The 21331-nt window shown below is 44.0% G+C and overlaps 1 protein-coding gene across 5 annotated transcripts in view; it reads right to left on the minus strand.

The window, feature by feature from the left end:
* The window catches only part of LRFN2 (leucine rich repeat and fibronectin type III domain containing 2), a 279324-nt gene that overhangs the window by 119949 nt on the left and 138044 nt on the right, over positions 1–21331 (minus strand). For 2 of the 5 annotated variants that reach the window (XM_081000160.1, XM_081000159.1), the window contains exon 2: positions 217–298. The exons of the other annotated variants lie outside the window; for them this stretch is intronic. The gene's annotated coding sequence lies outside the window, so the exon portion shown is untranslated. The remainder of the gene's footprint in view (positions 1–216; positions 299–21331) is intronic. 5 annotated transcript variants of the gene reach the window in all.

Below are 21331 nucleotides of genomic sequence, written 5' to 3' on the forward strand. Positions count from 1 at the left end.
GCCAAGACCCCTGGAATCTCATGCATTGCTTGGCTTGTAACAAACACTATGTTGCTTAATGTCAAATATGAAGATGATTCAATTTCTTTCCAAGAGAAATTATTGCTTGTCATAATATTAAAACTGCACTTTGTATGCAACAAAGACAAGACCTTCTTACACGTCGCCCTAAATAAACTTGATGGACTATGGAGAGATAAAGAGACAGATAGCTACCAAGTTAGCACAATGGACATGGTGCGTGGTTTTCACAGTGTTTACGTTCATAAATTCTTCCAAATCTAATTCTGAAGAAGGCCTGAAAAGAAGATAGTAAATATTAAAGCAGCTTGTTACTCTTCTCTAGGGGCCAAAATCATATAGCTTAAAAATGTTTTATTTATCAGACAATAATGCAAGATGTTATTTACTAGTATGCGGGATGTACAATTTATGCAACAAAGCATGAACATTAAAAAACCTGTTCACGGTTTCCCTCAGTGTAATAATTAAAAAGACAGATGGAATCAGATGTATGAGGCGAGAGAACATCTAAAGAAGAGCCACAAGGGCAGCTTAGTTTGCTTTGAATGAATCTTCTTTATACACTGATGAGAGAGAAAGGGCATAGATCTAGGCCAAGAGGAGAGGAAGCTCCCCTGTGAGGAAAGGTTGAAGAATTTGGGATTTTTTAGATTAGAGAAAAGGGAAGTAAGAGGCAACATGACAGAAGTCTATAAAAGTCTGCATGGCATAGAGAAAGTGGACAGAGAAAAGTTTCTCTCATAACACCTAGAACTTGTGAAGATATTATTATTATTATTATTATTATTATTATTATTATTATTTTAAATGTTGCCCATCTGACTGGGTTGCCCCAGCCGCTCTGGGTGGCTCCCAACAGAATATTAAAAACACAATAAAATATCAAACTTTTTTTTAAAAAAATCCATGAACTCTTGAAACTGAATGTTAGAAGATTCAGAACAGAAAGAAGGAAGTACTTATTCATGCAGCACATAGTTAAACTTTGAAACTTGCTCGCGCAGGTGGCAGTGATGGCCACCGACATGGAAGGCTTAGATGAATTATTGGAGGAGAAGACTATCAATGGCTGCTAGTCATGGTGGCTAAATGCAACCTCCATACCAGTTCCTGGAGGACAACAGGGGGAGAGGGATGTTGCCCTCTTCTTCTGCTTGTGGGTTTTCCATAGCTGGTCACTGAGGGATGCTGGACATGATGACTGTGTTCTATATCCACTGCTAAAGGCAATGTGCCTCTGACTGTGATTGCTGTGTCAAAATATGTCCAAAGTTTTTTTAAAAATACATATTTAAAGGCCTATTTGTATTTAAATACGTATTTTTGAATATATTTTGGCACAAAATGGTATGATAATAAACACACATATAATTGATTTTATTTCATAAAATTTGTAACTGCTTGATTATAAAACAAACAAACCTCAAAGTGGTTTACAAAGCAGTCTCTCTCTCCGCCCCCCCTCACACCCACACACCCACACCCCACAGACTAACATGGAAACTGGGTAATACAGATGTATGAACACATGCAAAACTTACATGGACCTGATATAGACAGATCCATTAATCTACCCTTACTTAGCAACACAACAATTTCAATATGTCATGTGCCTTGACTCTTGGTCATGTGACCTGGCCCCTGGATATGTTTGAAATCTGTCATAATAAAGAGAACTTGTGGCAATGAATAAGAAAAGAAATGTAGACCTCTTCCCAACATTTACCGTTCTTCTGAACAATTTTCAAACATCTGTGCCCAGCTGAAAGACTGAAATGCAGTTTTATATGACTGTCTAGATAAATACGCAAAGCTAAAAGCTGGCATGCTATCAATAGGAGTATAGCATCTAGATCAAGGGAAGTAATAGTGCCACTGTATTCTGCTCTGGTCAGACCTCACCTGGAGTACTGTGTCCAGTTCTGGGCACCACAGTTCAAGAAGTACACTGACAAACTGGAACGTGTCCAGAGGAGGGCAACCAAAATGGTCAAAGGCCTGGAAACGATGCCTTATGAGGAACGGCTAAGGGAGCTGGGCATGTTTAGCCTGGAGAAGAGGAGGTTAAGGGGTGATATGATAGCCATGTTCAAATATATAAAAGGATGTCACATAGAGGAGGGAGAAAGGTTGTTTTCTGCTGCTCCAGAGAAGCGGACACGGAGCAATGGATCCAAACTACAAGAAAGAAGATTCCACCTAAACATTAGGAAGAACTTCCTGACAGTAAGAGCTGTTTGACAGTGGAATTTTCTGCCAAGGAGTGGGGTGGAGTCTCCTTCTTTGGAGGTCTTTAAGCAGAGGCTTGACAACCATATGTCAGGAGTGCTCTGATGGTGTTTCCTGCTTGGCAGGGGGTTGGACTCGATGGCCCTTGTGGTCTCTTCCAACTCTATGATTCTATGATTCTATGCATGCTAAAGGAGATATGTCATGTATACTTAGGAGCTGTTATTTATTTATTTAAGGACACTACAGTGGTACCTCGGGTTACAAAAGCTTCATGTTACAAACACTTCAGGTTACAAACTCTGCTAACCTGGAAGTAGTACCTTGGGTTGAGAACTTTGCCCCAGGATGAGAACAGAAATTGCGTGGTGGCGGCACGGCGGCAGTGGGAGGCCCCATTAGCGAAAGCGCACCTCAGGTTAAGAATGGTTTCGGGTTAAGAACGGACCTGAAGAACGAATTAAGTTTGTAACCTGAGTTACCACCGTACAGCAAAGTGACTATTAAGCTGTGACACGGAGAAATGAGTATGACAGCAGTCTGGACTTTCGTATCTACTCAGGAGTACCATTAGGAAGCTCATGAGACTGAAATTAAATCTTCTTCCCACCCCCGCCATTACCTTTGATGAAAAAGACTGATTGATTGCTCATGATTGCCAGTTTTCTGGCATATCAGGAAATGAGAAGCGGACAGTTAAGAGTTGATTCATTTTAAAACAAATGATTTTATGAGCTATTTTGTCATATTTGAAAGCATGTGCATGTTGCTCACATGAAGAGCCCAGAAGGGGTGTAACACAGTCACGAACGATGTGCTTTGCAAGTGAAAAGACCCATGTTCAGTCTGCAGCATTTTCAATGAATACATTGATATCGGGTAGCAAAGCTGGAAAGACCTTTGCATGAGATCCTAGAAAGTTGCTGCAAACTGGAGCAGACTTTTTTTTTTTTTTTTGCTTAGTGGACTAATGGTCAGTATAAAGGAGCTTCATATTCTCTGAAGCCATTGGGACAGGCATAACCAATGTGATGCCTCCCAGTTCTTGTTGAACTCCAGATTCCAGCTGCTCCAGCAATCATGGCCAATGGCCAGGGATGATAGGAGTTCAAATCCAGAAATGACTTGAGGACACCAGTTTAGGTATTCCTGCATCCCTTTCCCACCCTGATCTGGCCACAGTGATCCATGTGATGGTCAACTCCAGGCTTGATTACTGTGATTCGCTCTACGCGGAGCTGCCCTTGAAGTTGTCCCAGAAACTCCAGCGGGTAAAGAATGCCACGGCGAGGCTCCTTGCAGGGTCCTCGCCGTGGGACCACATTCATCCAGTGCTTTTCCAGCTGCACTGGCTCCCGGTGGAGTACAGGGTCAGGTTTAAGGTGCTGGTTTTGACCTTTAAAGCCCTTTGCGGCCTAGGACCCTCATACCTACGGGACCGCCTCTCCTGGTATGTCCCACGGAGGACCTTAAGGTCCATAAATAGCAACACTAGAGGTCCTGGGCCCTAAGGAAGTCAGATTAGCCTCAACCAGGGCCAGGGCCTTTTCAACACTGGCTCCAGCCTGGTGGAACGCTCTGTCTCATGAGACCAGGGCCCTGCGGGATCTGATTTCTTTCCGCAGGGCCTGTAAGACAAAGTTGTTCCACCTGGCCTTTGGCTTGAATCAGCCTGATCCCCTCCCCCTATTTCCTTTTCCTTCTGTGATGGAACCCCTATTTGGGGACTTCCCTGGCTTTTTTCTGGCCCACGTAGGACCAGTCTGGATAGTTGGCCTTGGTGAAGATTTGATGTTTTCTCCCCCCAAACAGTTTTTGATCTGGGCTTCCACTGAAATGAGGCTGCATTTTAAGTTGTATTTTAATCCTGTTTTTAAGTTGTATTTTAATTGTTTTTATACCTGATGTTAGCCACCCTGCGCCTGATCTTGGCTAGGGAGGGCAGGGTGTAAATAAAATTTATTATTATTATTATTATTATTATTATTATTATTAGGACACCAGGCATTTCATTTGAACATGTTTTTGTTACAAATAGTCAGTTTTTAAGATTTACAAGTTGTAGTTCTACAAGATTTATTCCCAACGTCCGCTGCTACACTCTCACCAATAGCATCACCTACCTGCAACAGTTAAAACAGCAGATGAAGTCCAATATTAGTCATACTCAGAGTGGATCCATTGAAATGAATGGACTTACCCATTGATTTCAGTGGCTCTACTAAGAATATGACTGTTAGGTATCAACCAACCTATTTTATAAACTACTTTACAGGGAAATGTAAAAAAGAGAAAATAAATATTTTGAAGAAGGTAGGTTTCCATTTGATTTATTAATTTCATTGTACATGCATTGTTAAAAAACAATTAAGCAAATATGATCATACCCTGTCCTATCTGAAATGTTTTAGCACAGTAACCCTGGATTTACTACAGCTGTCCTCATTTCCTTTCATGCCAAGTTAATCAGATTCAACAGCCATTCCTATAAAATACGCCACATAAGGATGTATAGCTTTTGTTTCTTTATTTCCATGAATATGTCTGCTACTCTACCCCATGGCTATCTATAGAAAATTCAGAGTGCCTCGGATATTCACTGAGTTTCCAAATAAATAAATGAAAACCCTTCTGCATATGTGTACAATTTCCTCCAGCCTGACTCTGACAAAAGCTGTTTTTCCCTTTTCTCAGTTGCTTGCACAAAAGTTTTCTCAATGCATGCAGACACTGGCTCTAGAAAGTTCAGCACTTATGCATTATGTAGGTATCTCCAGGTAGTCAGTCTAGAGAAAACCCTTCATGGCAGAAATGAAAAAAAGTTGTGAAATCTGTTGTCAGCTCAACCTCTGCTGAAAAGAGTCTCTCACTCAAGCTTCTCACTTTCAGCCTTTGTAGTGAGATGACATGATACTGGGCACAACAATAAAGGAACTGCATACACCAGGTATGTAAGTGTGTCGTGCTTCTAGTCATTGAATTGCTGCTGCAATGTGAAAATAGGAATGTTGCATTCCTGGGAGCGTCGCTCTGAAAGACACTGCTAAGATATCTTGGGAGGGACAGAAAAGCTAATATGCAATGAACATAGCTGTCAACTTTTCCCTTTTCTTGCGAGGAATATTATTCGGAATAAGGGAATTTCCCTTTAAAAAAGGGAAAAGTTGACAGCTATGGCAATGAAAGGTTTCTATTGTACAAGTTGGTTTTTTTTTGGGGGGGGGTACATCACCTTGGAACCTAGTCAATGCCAAGAAGACAAAACGAAATAGAAAATGAATGTCATCTATAGGGCTGATTAGCAATGCAACTGCAGGAAGTAGTACCATTTTGGACAGTATATTGGCCTGAACGAAGTGTTTACATTTGTTGATTTTTCCTGGATTTCTCATGATAGACAAATGAAATGACAGCTCAGTCATTTCTCCTCCTCGCTAGCTCCACTCCACCTGCGCTGGGCTAGCTATTAAGTGAAATGAAGTGGGTTGGGTTGGTCAGAAGGTTCCATAGAGGATGCCATTTTCTACCTCAGACTGTTGACAAAATGTGCATAGGAGCAGCTACTATTTTTGATTCCTGACTGCGGTGCTGAAAATGCCTGATGTTTAAGATTACATACCCAAAGATATAATGATGTGTGCTTTTGCGACGTATACAGACACGTAAGAGCATAAGAAGAGACTGCTGGATCAGACCAATGGTGACCTGTTCTCACAGTGGCCCACCAGATGCCTGTCAGAAACCTGCAAACAGGCCAAGCACAAGAGCACTCTTCCATCTTGTGCTTTCCAGCAACTGTTATTTGGAAGTATTATTGTCTCCAGCTGTGGCAGCTGTGGACACACTCTTGCCATAATCCAATATAAAGCACACCAAAACCCATGGACTTCAGGTAGCATAAGCATGCTTAAATCTGTGCCGAGATTTGATGCCTGTGTATGCTCTTTTCTCTCTTATTCTTCATTCCTCCCCAAATCCATTTCCAGTACACCAAGAAGTCTGACCTTTACCAGACTTAAACTCACTTGCTTAGTACACAATCACATGTGGGGTTGTTATAACATGTATTCAGTCACTCTGCTGAAGTCCAAAATGACTCCTGAAACAGAAAGACCTGGAAATATGAACTAGGTAGGAGAAATTTTCCTAAGATGGTCATGCAACTGGTGGAAAAACTGGAACCAAAACGTTCTAAAAAGAGCTTCTTCTTGTTGTTGTTCTTGTTTTGCTATGATGTATATTTAAAATTAATAGATTGTAACTTCTAACATTTTCCCTTGGTGATCATGTAACTTGGATGAATGTTTGGTGCTGGATTTGGTGAGTGTGCCCTCTGCAAATAGGGGCTAGCAATTCCATAGATTTCAGTTTCTGTCAATTTCTCTCTTTTTTCTAATCTTTGGTTTAGTTCTGCACATTGCCACAACACTTTGTCGGTTTTTAATTTATTCATTAGTGTGGATTTCCTAATATACACGTTTAGATGCAATTCTGCCAAGTATACTGCATTATTATTTTTTTGTAAATTATACCCACTTTTATGTGCATTTTTATGCATTTCCCACCGCAGCATATGTATTTTTCGCACAGATGGTTTGGCTGGAGAACTGCATTGCAGATTTTGAAGGATGGCTGTGTTTCGGTTCATGTATTGTTTTAGAAAGTGTGAATTGGGCATCTGCAACTGAGTAGCAGAGAAAAAGGATCTGTCTCATTTGGTGCGTGAGTGTCAAGAAAGCTCTTACGCCACACCATTCTGTATTCCATTTACTCCTGAATGTAATGGGTGAAAGTCATTTTAGAAATATTTTAGAGTCATAAAATCTCACCGCTACTATTTATGATAACCTCATTCCTTGGTGATTGAGTTAACCATCCACAGCTCATGGCTCTAGGAGTGATGGAGAAAAACATCTACTGCTAGCGTGTTTTGTATTGCTCCTGAAATTACAGAGGCTATTATTTCTACAAATCAGAAAGCTGCAGTAAGGTGGTCAAACCAAATGTAGTCTGTGAAGGCTAGCATTTCAGGCGATATATCTCATAGTCTTATATCCCTTCTGTCCTGCGACGAAAGGAAAGGACTTCTAGCCCTGATGAGTACTAATAACAGAGTGAGCAATCACGAGAGACCTCGATTTCTGTCAGGACAAAATAATTGGAATTGTTCCGTACTTCACATGAAAGTTTATAAAATGATGATGAATACATCCAGCTAATTAGAATAGTGATAAAATGCTGAGGCATACTGTGACTTGGGTGTATTGTTATTATTATTATTATTCCACCCTATACCTGGAGTTCTGAGGTGTATATCTGTCAACGAAATCAAAACTATAAACGTAGGCCCAGGCTAGGGATATATGGGTCATTCTGTTTCCATTCTTGGTCAAGTCTGCATAAATTAGTTATGGACTGTGCTGAGGGAGACTGCACTGAGGAGGAATGTTGGGGGCCACTGCCCGCCCCCTGATCCTGAATCTTCCCAGGAGTAGGAGGACAGTATAGAGTTAGAACAGTGGTTTGCGGAGGGGCATAGTTCAGAAGGCAGAAGCTGGGAAATAGTGGATGGGAAACAGCTAGCAGAAGAAACACTAGAAGAGAGAGGGGTTAACAGATTCACAATCTCTGGACAGCATTCAACCCTCTTCCCCCAAAGACACGGAGAGCTCAGAGCGTGTTAGGACAGAAAGCGCAGAGCGTACAAGCTCAGATTACAAAACGTAGGAGTGATGCAGATTAATAGGGATGGGGGGGGTAAGACTTAATTGGGAGCACTGCCATTCTAGAGAGACGCTTTCTTTTGTATATTTTGGGAAATATGTATATTAGCAAAAGCGCAAAGAAAAATCTGTTTGCTGGGAGTAATTAACACTAAAGTGCAGGTGAATTTTCATTAGGACCTTTTAAAAAAATAATAACGGAAAAATTAGATATGATAATAAAGGAATTAGATATGATATTAGATACTCATATGTAAATGTGGAGGGCTGAATATAAGACTGGAAAAACGAGAAAACAAAACTGGTAGATTTGTCCATCCCAACTTATATGTGATTTAATAGGGAGCCTTAATATACATTTATTTTCAGATACCAATATAAGAAGAGCTGTGCAACTAATCTGTTTCATATGCATGGGTATCTTAAATTAAGACCCACTTTTCATCACTTTCAACTATCTGCCAAAATGATGACAAAATATTATGCTGATGTACTGCTCTGCATCCCATGATCTGAACAATACATAAGGAGATGCCCTTTGGGAATTTCAACTGCTTGTCACAAAAACCAGCAACCACACTCTGCAGCTGGCAAACAGTGGTTAGGTATATTGATTAGATGGCAGACATCCCTTTTGCAGTTACTCCTAGAACTCTGCCAGTCTTGCTAATTCACTATGTGGATTGTGATGTTGTAGATAAATAGTACGAATTTGGGGTTCCATGAGATCAGGAAGCTCAAAAGCAAACTGGGGAGAAGCACTGCTCTCTCTGCATTGATATAAAAAGATACCCCTGACAGCTAAGTCCAGCAGCGAACGACTCTGGGGTTGCGACGCTCATCTCACTTTACAGGCCAAGGGAGCTGGCGTTTGTTCGCAGAGTTTTTTCCAGGTCATGTGGCCAGCATGACTAAGCTGCTTCTGGTGCAATGGAACACCGACACCAGAGCAGTGCACAGAAACGCCACTTACCTTCCTGCTGGAGCGGTACCTATTAATCTACTTGCACCTTTTTTAGAGTGCTTTCGAAATGCTAGGATGGCAGGAGCTGGGACAGAGCAATGGGAGCTCGCCCCGTAGTGGAGATTTGAACCGTCAACCTTTTGATTGGCAAGCCCTAGGCTCAGTGGTTTAGACCACAGCGCCACCCACGTCCCCTGCATTGATATACCCAGTCTGTAAAATGTGGTTCCGGTTCCCTCCATAACAGGGCTGCTCTCTGGATCAGCACGTCATTCCACATTCAGCAAGGGGGCTTAGATCCTCCAGCAATGCAGGTCACATTGATCACATACTTCAGAGTGCTGATGTCATTATTCTAGAAACGCTGCCTACCTGACTGCAATTCAAAACATAGACGCACAGGCTACCTACTCAAGGAGCCCATTTACATCTCAGCAACCGAAACAAAGTGGCACCTACAGCACTGCCGATGAAAGCTCTCTTGATTTAATTACTTTAAACAACATAAAAAAGAGAAAGTGCTCGAGAAAGTGCTGTATTATACATGCATTCTCTGCATATCTCCCCGAGTTCGCTCCATCCAAGTACTGCCTTTGGCTGACCTACACAGAAATATTTTACTCCCGTTGAGTGTGCAGAGACAGAAAAATAAGTAGGAATCTGGATTTGCTTCTTCTTCTTTTTTTTTTTTGCAACAATGAAAACTGTCAGCTAAAATCCAGCTGCAGATATTAAATTTGCGTTTTTTTGCTTTTACTAGAGTTGAACTAAAGGGCAAAGAGAGCCCAGCATGATCTCCCACATGATCACCACAGCTGAGCTTGCAGAGGTGCCAGAAAGTGTGTGCACATGGGGAAGTATCATCCGGTGACTTATATACCCATGGAGCAAAATTGCTCTGGAAGTCACAGGGAGAAATAAATATGGAAAGTCACATTGCCATTTCCAGCTGCCACTTTTCCCTTCGCAGCAACACTCTAAATGTGATGCTGACATTGTTTGTAATAAGTTATGCTCGGAATGAGATATCTCTTTTCTCAAAACAACACAGGGTCAGCTGAGTAGCAGAATGATAAATATCTAGGCAGGTGGTTTTTTAAAAAAAGTTATTTAGGGCAAAGTGCAGTGCTATTTTATTTGACACTCTGTTTGCTGGCTGGGTAAATGGTAAGGCTGAGTAATTGCGTGGACAGGCGGAGTCCCCAGATCCCGCGCGGTCCCCCCGTCATGTGGAATAACGACTCAAGACAACGTGCTATGGGATTAAATTGGCCACAACTTTATTAAATTCAAATGTGGGTAGACCTTGGCTCAGGCATTGGGCGTTCTCCCTCCCCAGTCCCCAGCTGGGGACCTAGGGAGCATCAGGGTTATCCAGTGGGGGGGGGGTGGGCCGGCTCTGGAGAACATATGTTCAAGCAGAGATAGCCGCCCCCGTTACACCGCCGCCGCAGGGGAGAGCAATGACGACCTTTCGTCGTATGGTCAAAGCCTCCCTTCAGAAACCCCTTTAACGGGGAACCCTGGTATTGCCACCGCAAAGAGGAAGATGGACTAAAGGATTCCGCCCAAGGCCTGATACTGCCAAAGTTGTGACGTTTTGCTACGGGAAAGGCGAAACCTGCCAATGCAGGGAAATTCCTTTCCGGCCCTTTAACAGCGACCTTAACGTAGCAGTGCCCGCATACCTGTGAAGAAAAGTTAACCTGCAAATAAGACATTAACTGAGGGTGGGAAGGGTGGGAGAAGCTCTGAAGCCAAGTGAGGATTCCCAGGTAAGATCCTCCCTCTATTGTGTGGGCAGGTAATCCCTCCCCTACCTGGCCTGGTCTCCTTGGCAACGCTTCCCCCCAGGTGGGATTGGACAACTGACTGAGGTAGGCGGAGACCTCCAGGTATCCCACCTGAGGGAAGGCAAACCAAGCCTATGCTGTTGGAGCCGCTCCAGATCTAGGGGCTGCGCGCGTCCACGCAAAGGGCGCCCCCCGTTTTAAGCGGGGAGCGGTCATTTGTTGCTTCCTGTTGAAGGCACCAGATTACCTCCTCATTAAACAGCCTTCCTGGCCTTAAATAGTGGCATTATGTAGCAAATGGAATTGGGGCAGTGGAAGGAAAGGAAGCACAGAAGGAAGCTGCAGGCATCAGCAAGTACCGTAATAAATGTATCACAAAGGAAGATAAATATGCATGGTGGGGAGGGGTTAGGCAAAAGAACAGTGGTCTGTGAGCCACACGCATTCATACCATAGACCAGAATTACCATATTTTCCTGTGTATAAGACTAAAAAATAATGTAAAAAATTAGGGGGCGTCTTATACACGGATATATCTCCCCCCCCCCCATTTTCTTAAATCTGAGTCCCCAAAAATATACATTGGGGACGTCTTATAGATGGAAAAATACGGTACTGCTTTCTTTATGCTGCACCAACAACATTTTTGGCAGAGACACTCAAAACATCAACCCTGCATGGATTTCCAATTCATTTTAGAATGTGTTGCAACATGTTGTTGGTTTTACCTATACAAGTTGGGAGATAGCTATCTGCTGGCTATGAAATCGTCCTTTTCCTAAGGAGCTGCATCAGAAGCCCATATCCAAGAGAGATTCAGAGACAAAGCCTTTTCAGTAGTGGCACCCCAAGGGAGGAGTGTTTTTCCCAGGCACACTTTGACACTTTGTTGTCACTTTTGGCACCAGGAGGATGAGTTTATTCCCCAGGGCTTGCAAGTTTATTGTTCCTGTTTTTACTGCTAGTATGAATCTGTATAAACTTTTTATCATTGGAAGCTGCTATAGGCTGAGCCCATTTCTTAGCAACTCAAGCAGTAGCATCTCTCTGTCAGGTTCCTTGCTGCTCTTTACAGGTGTGTAGTTCAGAATTTTAATTAGTTAAACAAGCAAGGCAAGAGCTAGTTCACTAGCCTCCAACTCTCTGGCAGGCAAAAAAAAAGAAGAAGGAAGATTCACCACTGAACTCCCTAAGCCAGGCCTGGGCAGTTTTATTTACTTAAAGCATTACTACCTCACTCACAGCTAAAAAAAGGCATCCAAAGGAGCTTCCAGATTAAGCTGTATTTGTAAAAACAAACAAACAAAAAGCCATTTGAGCGAGGACAATACTGCCTGGATTATTGCATGGGTGAATCTAGACATTCATGGACCATGCAATGAAGAGGTTGATGACATCACAACACATAGACTTGGTTACATGATGATGTCATTCAAGGAAAGTGACATCAGTTAAGATAGAGAACTATATTGTTGGCATCCATTTGTCTTGAGAGACAATGGAGTGTACCTCCAGGGGTGGTCAAATAGCTGCATTAGCAGCACCAAAGTGACCTCCCTGGGGTGGGCAGTACATATTGAGATCCTGGGCTGCCCAGACCACAAGACCCCTCCTCTCAGCCTCACTGCAGGATTGAGAGAAGGAGGCATACAAGGTGCCATCCATCTGTCTTAGGGACTCCACTCTGGATTTGTGTAGTGTTTACTCCTTAGCCTTTTCTTCTCCTGGAGATACACTGCAAGGCAGCAAAGGCTTAGGATCAGAACTTTCCTTCTCCTAGATGGGCTACTTTCCCAGGTTGACGGGCCCCATTGCCCCTCGCTTACCTCTACAGCACATGCAGAAGCTGCCTTCCTGACCGTTGGACCCACTATTGGTCTCATCCACTCAACCCACCAGAATACAGATTTTTCTGTCTTCACATGCAGGAGAAGCCCCTAATACACTGTGAATTTGAGACCCACTGGCTACCCTCAACTGGTTTAGCCAGCCAGCCGAAGCAATTCCCAGGGGGTGGCTGCTGTCACATGCTAACAGCTTCTAGGAGCTACAGGTGAGAGCTGAGTGCAGGGTTGGGACCAAAGGTGGACAAACTACCCTAGAAGAAGTACGATGTGTCCCACACCAGAGGGACTACCCCACCTCTAACATTTCATCCATCCCAGAGAGCACAGCTGGGCAATAGAACTGATCAGGCAAACTTGTTGCAAGCAATTCCTAACCACCACCAAAAGGGGGGCACTTTTCAATTCAACAGAAAATATTTTGGGGGCAGCGGAATGATGCCATTTAACTGCTGATTTGTACTCTTGTCAAATTCAAGTATATTTGACACAGGGCAAGGAGCTCCTTCAAATGCCATCACAATTACCAGACTATTCCTCTCTAAGACTGGGTGGGGAACCTGTTGCGCAGCTAACACCACATTCCTTTATGCCGGGGGATGTATTTTCTGATGAGGGCCACAGTTCCTTATAGGCAGGAGGCAGACAAGGGGGGGGGGGGGGAGATAGGCAGAGTAATGGATGTGATGTTTACCTTTCTACAGCTTTCAAGCTATGCCAAGGACAGGGGTTTCCAGACACTCACTTCCTCATCCAGGCAAGCAAGAGACAATATGATGGCACACTGCAGCCAAGCAAAGGACCAGTGAGGGGTGTGGCCTGTGGAATGGAGAATGGGGTATGGCCTAGTCATGAGGGCCTGATAGAGGCCGGAAGAGCCATATTTGGCCCCTCAGCCTGAGGTTCCCCATCTGTGCACAGTTTAAAACATAGCATGTGACAGCCGCATCATCAAACTGCAGGGAGAAGGTTTTTTGTTTGTTTGCTTTTTAAAAAACGCTTCTCAAACCACATCAATGAAGCACGAAAAACATGTTTTCTTTTCTGCACCATAAGGAAGGCAGTAGCTAGACTGGCCCAAAGTGTGATATTCCAAGCTTTGCAGAATCTCTCACTTTACATCTCCTTCAACATAGTGAAATAATCTGAATATGCTCCTCGTCCTTTCTTTTTTGATGGACACCATCTGGTGCTCTAAAACCATAAGACAGCCCTTTGATAGGAATTAAACAGACATTTTAAAAAGAGCATGGATTTTATTTTCGTGTGGAGGATTTCAAAGGCAGCACTTTTGGGTAGCATCTTGCAAACTCTGGAGGAGATAGCATTGTCTGACTGACAAGGATGAGGAATGAGTAAAAACAATTACCCTGCTAGGTACCCGCCACAAAAAGCTTTCTCCACTCCCCATTAATAAATATGACAAGGGTGAATTTATTTAGACTCATAGCCTGACCTATCTCAATAACTCAGCAAACAACAAATTTGAAAACAAGTGACATAATATTCATTGAATTAAACAGAATAATCCTGCTTATGATTCCCAGGACTAAAAAGCTACCATGGAAAAAGATGAATGGAGATAGATGGATAGATAAAATCTTTTTATTGCCTAGCACTATTGATGTGCATAGTGTTTGGCAGAATACTGGAGGTAGAAGCAATCACCATCTATTATTTGACCCAAGGGAGAAAACAGAGGAAGAGGCGAGAAAGCCAGGTATTTAGGGGAAAGATATGCAATAAAATCATGCAATCCTATACCCATCTTATACCCATTTACCTTAGCATCAACTCAACGAGACTTCTAAGTAGATGTATACTTACACATTACTGGGCAGAGTTGCAGCAAGAGCATAAAAAGAGCCCTGCAAGATCAAGGCAAATGCCCATCTTGTCCAGCATCCTTTACCAAAGAACCATAAGTTCTCTTTGTCATCAATAACAAAAGGTTATGTAGCATGGAGTGTGGGAGCAGGGCTGTCTTAAGCATATGCGGTGCCGGGGTGCAAAGATCCACCCGGTGCCCCCCCCAGGTTGCCCAGTCCCAGGCGCACAGGAGGGTGGAGCCAGCTGGCCGCCTCAGTGTCTTGCTGGCTCAGTTGCCCCCGAACTCGTGGCTCAGAGCCTCCCACAGCAGAAGAGCCTGCCGCGGTGCTCCAACCGATGGGCAGGCTCTTTCCCGGACTCAACTCTTGGGCCCTGGACTCTCAGTGTGACACCCCTGAGAGCCTGGCACCTGGGTGCCCCGCACCCCACTAGTGCCTATGGGTAAGATGGCCCTGGGTGGAAGAGAGAAACACAAGAAGGAAGAAGCCAGTAAATGGAGGCAGCATGCAGGACAGCAGAGTGGCCTGCCTCAGGCAGCGGAATATCTTGTTCTGCCCTGCCCTTTATCCCCCCCGCCCCCATTTTCTGTGCGGAGGAAATGCCCTACCACATAAATTACAATAAACACCTGTCCTTTCACAGCACTCTGCTTTCTTCACATTTCCTTTTATTTACATTTTGTTATCTTTAATGCAATGAGCCACTAAGAGAGATTCTTGTGCTCATTTAACCTCTGTTTCCAAGGAGGGTGGAAGATAATCTGATTCTGCACCCCCTGTAAAAATGGCTTTGCTTTTCCTGAACACACTCGTAGCTCCCAGGCTTACAAGGGCAATTCTTGTTCCTAATCGTTTTCCTCATTTGGACATTTGTGGTCCCCTAAAGGTATCCTGCAGATTTCTTGTGTTGTCACCAGATGACAAAACAGAAGGTGCCTGTTTGCTAGCAAAAGCCCCTTTCAGCATTCTTGAAGGAAACAGCAGGAACCTGAGTGTGTTTAAAAAAATGTATACAAAGAATGCACAATCATCATGGCCTGTAGATAAGCACTGGATTCAAGGGAGGGATGGAATAATTGTTTCTAGAGGGAGAGTTTTTGCTCATTTTTCTGCTGCATGATTAAAATGGTCTCGGGGCATGGTCTGAAGACACACGAAGCAGCAACTGTGCTGAAATTAAGCAGGACTATTGTTGGTCAATAACTTCCTGTATTCTGCCTTGAGTTCTACCATTAGGAAAAAGAGATGTGATATAAATGGAATAAACTGACTGCAGCAGCGCTATGCTGCTGGACTTCATAGAACAGGGCTTTATCTCCTGATCCAGAGCAGGACTTGCTTTCATTAGAAAAGGCAGTTTGTGTAAGGAATCCTGATGTGGACAATTTGAAAATGGATGGGTGATTGATGGAATCTATCAGGCCCAGTCCTATCATTAGGCAGCGTGAAAAACCACTTCAAGTGTCAAAAGCTGGGGGCAGCCTCTTTAGCAGTTTCTTCTAAGCCCTCTGGCTATATCTTTCCATTGTAGGGCAGTGCTGTGTGTATCCTGCTCCCTGTCTTGCACCCCCACAACTAGCCTGTTTTTATCCTCAGATGTCTTGTTGCCAGTACTGAATGAGGTTTGCTTCAGCGGCAGCCCAATTGGGCTGCCTAGGGAGATGCCTCAGGCAGCAAAATGTATTGGGCTAGCCCCTAAGATCCATGGTTCCATTGTTCCTCTGTTCTTCAATTTCTGATATGCTTTTCGGTGTCTCTCTCTCACACACCTTTGCTAGGTTTCCAAAAGAAGGCATTGCTAACAGTTGTGGATAAGACTTAGCTCTGGGTCAATGGATGACACAGGAAACTGGCTCTCAAACAAATACACATTTTTCATTAATGGATCTTCACAGATGGGGAACCTCAGTCACAGGGGCTGAATGTGGTCATCCAAACCACTCTCTCTGGACCTTAGAACTCTCCCTAGGTCAAATATCCTCTATCCCAGCCAAACCCTCTCCCCCCCCCCCAAAGTGTTTTTGCCTGGCCAGAATGTCTCCTTGAATTCTGATGCCTCTTGCCTGTCTGGATGGTGGATACACGGTGTGTGTGTGTGTGCGCGCGCGCAGAAAGTAACCTACTGTACACTGGTAATACTTTACCCATTTTTTACTTTACCCCTTCCCACTGGCATGTGGCCCTCAGAAGGAATCTCAAAAACCTCAAACTGAGAAAGGATCCCCATCCCTGTTCTTATGTCTTGCATACACAGTCAGGATCCCGTGTTCATTGTTTTAAGGTAGTCATTATCCCAAGAGATCAACACTTGCCTACACAAATAAAGAACTCGACAGAATTAGCAGAATCTCATTTGTTTACTGTCAAGTCCTTTATTGCTTCCCCCATTATCACCACCAAGGTTTTGTAGTAACACATACCTATTGATCAATCCATAAGAACATTTAGCAGAAGGAGCAGTATAAACACCGCCACCAATTATGTGTCAAATCAATTTTAACTAATGCAAATAAATAAGAAAATAGCTTTCTAATCACTTTGGTTGGCCAACAAAACCACTCAATTAACACACTCCAAATAAAACTTCTCGCTAATCAGATATGCTTTATAATGTGGCATGAAGGTCAGCAAGTCCAGAGATGTGGTAATTCGAAGTGCTGTCAGAAATGCACAGAGAATAAACATGCATTATGCATTCAATCAACATTAGGCCTTTCCGAGCAGAAAACTCATGTTTGACACTAGCAAAGAGTGTGCTGGTCTATGAGTATCACAAAGCTCCTTCTTCACAGTCCTTCCCACCCATTCCTTTTCCTTTGACCTTCTCACTTTTGCAGTTTGCTTGAGCTCTGATCACTCTGCTTGCCTTTCCTGGTGCCAGTGGTTATTCTGCTTTGCAGGCAAGGTCTCCAACTGCCCTTGGCTAACCGACTGCTTATTTCCAAAAAACTGAAGTCCTACCGCCTGCTTACCTCAAATACCTTTTTAATCAGCCTTCTTTGTCCCACAAAAGGACAGGAGGTGAAGGAGGAAAAGCACCCTGCAGTCTTACAGCTGTGAAGTAGGCAATGGCAGTGAGCATTTGCTTCTGAGAGGGGATCTGGAGGTTCTATGGGTCATTTCACACATTACATTTTTAGATGCATACCTGAGATGCTCTGAAGGTGCATCTAGCAATTAGGTAAAAAGGTAAAGGTAAAGGACCCCTGGATGGTTAAGTCCAGTCAAAGGCAACTATGGGGTTGCGGCGCTCATCACACTTCAGGCCGAGGGAGCAGGCGTTTGTCCACAGACAGCTTTCCGGGTCATGCCCAGCATGACTAAACCGCTTCTGGTACAACAGAACACCGTGATGGAAACCAGAGTGCACAGAAACACCATTTACCTTCCCGCCGCAGCAGTGCCTATTTATCTACTTGCACTGGCATGCTTTCGAACTGCTAGGTTGGCACGAGCTGGGACAAGCAATGGGAGCTCACCCTGTCATGGGGATTCAAACTGCTGACCTTCTGATAAGCAAGCAATGGGAGCTCACCCTGTCATGGGGATTCAAACTGCTGACCTTCTGATCAGCAAGCAATGGGAGCTCACCCTGTCATGGGGATTCAAACTGCTGACCTTCTGGTCAGCAAGCCCAAGAGGCTCAGTGGTTCAGACCACAGCGCCACCCGCGCCCCTGTACTGGGCCCATTTGGTTCAACTTTCACTCATCATGACGCAAATGCAATGAATAACAGAGGGCCAAATGGGTTTATTCTTCTTATTCCACGAGTCACTCATTCAGGGGAGGGCTTCCATTTCTCCAATGGCAGCAGCTGATTTGGTGGCCGGATCCTCTTATACAGCACAGGTGGGTAACCTCCCAGACACATCAGAACCCTGGCCTTCTGTACTCTACCTTGACCATGTTTCTCCTGCTAGTAATCTTTCCACCCCAAGGTCACACTCTGATAGAACCTGCTTAGTACCTTATTGAGTTCTCTCCTACTGGAATGTGCCCTGAAACTCTTGCTAGTCTGGATAAATGGAGAATATAAAGGAGCATGCCACGGTGTGTAGAACTAGCCTACTATAAAAGGTGCAACCCACCTTTGTTGCTCCACCCACTTTTGCCTCTGGCCCCACCCACCACGGGCATGTGGTCCCTGGAATGTTGCCCAGAAAGGAAGGGAGGTCTTAAGACTGAAAAAAAGTTTCCCCTTCCCTGTTTTCTAGATTTCCTGTTTTATTCTATTTCATTTTCCAAGAATGTCCAGATGTTGTGCCGTTCCAGTGCATTCCATGCTAAAATAGCAGGAGCTGTCGTGTGTGTGTGTGTGTGTGTGTGTGTGTGGTGACAACTGGCATCTGGTACATAGTCGGAAAATAAAATGGCAGCCGCCAACAAGCAGCTGCTGTAACTCACTGCTGCTGGAGGTGACAAAATAAAAGGGGGGGGGAGGAGAAATCGGAAATAAAACAAGACAAAACAAAAACAAAAACCAGCCCAGAATGAGTGTAATGAAATGAACAGAATGGAAATGAACGAAGAACACAACAGACATAACCAAGTGTAGGGAGAACCACAGAAGAGACTTATGAAGCGTTTTCCCCCCCTTACACACCCCTATTAGACATGAGAAATGTTAATGTGAAGAAAAATTGTTTGCAAATATGTGCTTCACACAGGTACACTCATCAGAAAGCTGTGATTGGCCATAACTCCATATTGAGTGTGTGAGAAATGGCTCATCATTTAAAACTGAGATGTAATCCAGCGGTGATTAAATCGTGTGTGTGTGTACGTGCGCGTACATGTAGGAAGGGGGAGAAGCAAGGATCAAAGGACCGTTTGGGGATATATTTAAAAGGTGTCAGCACATTTCTGCTAGGCATTACTTAGAAGTAAGCCCCAGTGCACAAGGAATGCAATCCAATGAAACTTAAAAAATGATTAAAACTATCTATCTATCTATCTATCTATCTATCTATCTATCTATCATCTATCATCTATCTATCTATATCATCTATCTATCTATCTATCTATCATCTATCTATCATCTATCTATCTATCTATCTATCTATCAATCAAAAACAGGGCTTATTTCCATAAAAATGTAAGACGAGACTGCTGGATCAGGCCAATGGTCCATCTAGTTATAATAATAATAATAATAATTTATTATTTATACCCCGCCCATCTGGCTGGGTTTCCCCAGCCACTCTGGGCGGCTTCCAAAAGAATATTAAAATACTATGATACATCAAACATTAAAAGCTTCCCTAAACAGGGCTGCCTTCAGATGTCTTCTAAAAGTCTGGTAGTTGTTGTTCTCTTTGACATCTGGTGGGAGGGCGTTCCACAGGGAGGGCGCCACTACCGAGAAGGCCCTCTGCCTGGTTCCCTGTAACTTGGCTTCTCGCAGTGAGGGAACCGCCAGAAGGCCCTCGGTGCTGGACCTCAGTGTCCGGGTAGAACGATGGAGGTGGAGACGCTCCTTCAGGTATACTGGACCGAGGCCGTTTAGGGCTTTAAAGGTCAGCACCAACACTTTGAATTGTGCTCGGAAACGTACTGGGAGCCAATGTAGGTCTTTCAAGACCGGTGTTATATGGTCTCGGCGGCTGTTCCCAGTCACCAGTCTGGCTGCTGCATTCTGGATTAGTTGTAGTTTCCGGGTCACCTTCAAAGGTAGCCCCACGTAGAGCGCATTGCAGTAGTCCAAGCGGGAGATAACCAGAGCATGCACCACTCTGGCGAGGCAGTCCGCGGGCAGATAGGGTCTCAACCTACGTACCAGATGGAGCTGGTACACAGCTGCCCTGGACACGGATTTAACCTGTGCCTCCATGGACAGCTGTGAGTCCAAAATGACTCCCAGGCTGCGCACCTGGTCCTTCAGGGGCACGGTTACCCCATTCAGGACCAGGGAATCCCCCACACCTGCCCGCCTCCTGTCCCCCAGAAACAGTACTTCTGTCTTGTCAGGATTCAACCTCAATCTGTTTGCCGCCATCCATCCTCCAACCGCCTCCAGACACTCACACAGGAGTTCAACATCCTGTTCTCACAGTAGCCAGCCAGTCAGAAATCTGCAAGCAGCATTCAATCACAACAGCAATCTTGCCTCCTGAAGTTTCCAGCAACTGGTATTCAGAAGCACCACTGCCTCCAATTGTGGAGACAAAGCATAGCCATCACAACTAGTAGCCACTGGTAGCCTTATTCTCCATGAATTTGTCTAGCCCTCTTTTAAATCCATCCAAGTTAGTAGCAATTACTGCCTCCTGTGGGACTGAGTTCCATAGTTTAAGTATGTGCCGCATGAAGATGTACTCTCTTTTATCTGCCGTGAATCTTCCAACGTTGAGCTTCTGGTGCTTTTTTCCAGGGGCTACTCAAATGTATGCAGTACCGGCACCTCTTGTTGTTGTTAAAAAGTGTGGCACTTACTGTAACAACTTCATGGTAAGTACTGGTTACTTCCTTCAGTTCCTCCTAAATGGTGCCCTGAAGTTAAACACTGTCAATTCAATGGAAGAGTGTTAAGCACATGCTTAAATCAAATGGACCTAAAAGTGCTTAACTTTGGCTGGAAAACACACACACACACACACACACTCACACACACACTCCTCTGCTCAAAGATGGGGCCTGATAAATACCAAAGAATACAAGGTGCCTTAATGGACATTTGGATCAGGCTCTTACAGAGATATTCATTCCAAAAGCTTATTATTGGTTTGGCAAGTGAGCTTCATGAGCCATTGCAGGAGTGTATCTTCCTTAATAATTACCAAACGAGGAGGGTTTTTTCTTTCTTTCTCTCACTTCCCCAACCCCCTGCACAACAGTCACTTGCTGCAGATGGTCTGGATTAATGTGTCACCACTGATATCCATGTCTCACTTCCAAACCTAAATCAAAGTATTAAAAAAAAAAAAA

The sequence above is a fragment of the Podarcis pityusensis genome (assembly GCF_964106645.2).
Source record: "Podarcis pityusensis genome assembly, chromosome: 3".
NCBI classification, from domain to species: Eukaryota; Metazoa; Chordata; class Lepidosauria; order Squamata; family Lacertidae; genus Podarcis; species Podarcis pityusensis.